We start from the raw sequence: 2,275 nt of genomic DNA, 5'->3' as shown, positions 1-2,275 counted from the left end.
ATCACAGCTGTGCCAGCATGGCTCAGTGGTTGAGTGTCAACTCATGAACCAAGAGGTTGCTGGTTCAATTCCCAGTCAGGGCACATGCCCAAGTTGCAGGCTCAATTCCCCTTAGGGAGCGGCGTGCATGAGGCAGCCAAATGATGATGTTTTCTCTCATTGATATTTCTATCTCTCTATCCCTCTCCCTTCCTCTCTCTCTAAAATAATAAATAAAGGAATAATTAAGGGAATCAAACATTTTCAAGGCCTTTGATGGACACCTAGGGCCATACTGCCTTCCATACCACGCCACATCCCCCTCTGTGTCTATTTCTCTGAACATCTGACATTTGCAAATAAATATTACAGACATTGGCATCGCAAGAGATGGATTAAAATCAGAGGCTCCCAAAGGCAGGTTGGGGAGTGACTTCTTAAGGGTCAAATGTTCTGGAACTAGAAACAGGTAGTGATTGTACAACATTGTAAATGTACTAAGTGCCATTGAATTATACACTTTAAAATCATTATTTTGGCCCTAACCGGTTTGGCTCAGTGGATAGAGTGTCGGCCTGCGGACTGAAGGGTCCCAGGTTAGATTCTGGTCAAGGGCATGTACCTTGGTTGCAGGCACATACCCAGTAGGGGGTGTGCAGGAGGCAGCTGATCGATGTTTCTCTCTCATCGATGTTTCTAACTCTCTGTCCCTCTCCCTTTCTCTCTGTAAAAAATCAATAAAAAATATATTTAAAAAAAATCATTATTTTGTGTTATGCAAATTTTACTTCAATTAAAAAAATCCGAGATCATAACCGGGGGGATCTCTGGCTTCCAGAAAGTCCCCAAAATTCTGCTCAGTGTCACCTCCTCCAGGGAGCCTCCACTCATTACCATGTCCACCCACCATGCCCCTTCCAGCACTTTCCATCTGTCCTCTTATTTGTCTTCAAAGCTCGCATCATTCCCTGGCATGGTTTCATTCATTCATCCATTCGACAGAGGAGTTCACAATTGTTATCAGGCCCATTTTCCAGAGAAGGAAGCTGAAGCTCAGAGAGTTGGGGTTGCCCCATGGCACCAAGCTAGGTGAGTGTGGGGCTGGGCTGCATCCCCATCTCCGTCCCGCCCTGGTTCCTTCTAGAGATGCCCAGTGGCCATTGCTGGGGTCTCCTCCGAATTGAGGAAGGGGTAAACAGTTCCCTCACTGTTACTGTCATACTGTGACTGTGTAAACAGTAGCTGGACGTCAGAAGAAGTTCTTGTGACTTCTGGTCCCTTAATTGTTTCAGTCCATTCACTTGTTCATCCATTCACTCATTCATTTTACAAAGATATTTGAGGTCTAACCATGTTCTGGGCCCTGTGCTGGGTGTGGGGGTTACAATAAGCATAAAAGGTAAATATATAAACAAGGAGAGGTCATATGGTCATAGGTACTGAGAAGGAAATCAAGCAGGAAGCAGAGATGGCCTGGAGAACATGCAAATGAGGGTGAGGGTCGGGGAGTGAAGTGGGGGCTGCCCTATTGTCTCCTGGTTGTACAGGGAGGCACCCTCTGAGGAGGTGACGTTTGAGCTGAAATTGAAAAGAGGAGGAGTCATGCACAATGAGATCAGGAGGAAGGGTGTCCCAGGTGGAGGGCACAGCATGTGCAAAGGTCCTGGGGTGGAAAGGAGCTGGACATGTTTGAGGAACATCAAGGAGGATGCTGAAGCTCCAACAGGGTGAACATGAGGGAGCGGGGAGGGGAGAGGGGAGGGACGGGGCAGGGAGATGAGCAGGGGCTGGGCCTTCTTAGGGATCACAGGAGTAGGTTCTATTCTAGGATGAAGGGAATCATAGGAGAGTTTGAGCTGGGGAGTAACTTGGTGTGGTTTAGAAGTTCTGGAAACCTTTCTGTGGCTGTTGTTGGGAGAAGGCACTCGGAGGATGATAGTGTCAGGGAAACCGAAGATGAGTTGGGGCAGCCTCTGGGAGCCTCTGATGGCCTGCCTGAGTGGGGGAAGTGATCATGAGAAGTTGGTCAAGGTTGAGGGGAATGTTCTGGAGGCTGAAGGAGAAGAGGAGTCTAGGAGGCTCCTAGATGTTTGGCAGAGTTTCTCTGTGATTCAGGGAGACTTGGAGGGTACTGGGCAGGACGGAGGGTGGCCCTGGGGACTCATGTTCACATCTCCCATGACCTTGAACTTCTTTGGCAAAGATGTGCACAGGAACACAGACAAACAGCCAGATGTCCATCTTCCCCCCAGAAGAAGGCAGGAAAAGGGAAAAATTAAAAAAAAAGGAGGGGTTG

The sequence above is a fragment of the Cnephaeus nilssonii genome (genome assembly GCF_951640355.1).
Source record: "Cnephaeus nilssonii genome assembly, chromosome: 5".
In the NCBI taxonomy this organism is placed as follows: domain Eukaryota; kingdom Metazoa; phylum Chordata; class Mammalia; order Chiroptera; family Vespertilionidae; genus Cnephaeus; species Cnephaeus nilssonii.
Note: the sequence above shows the minus strand (reverse complement) of the source record.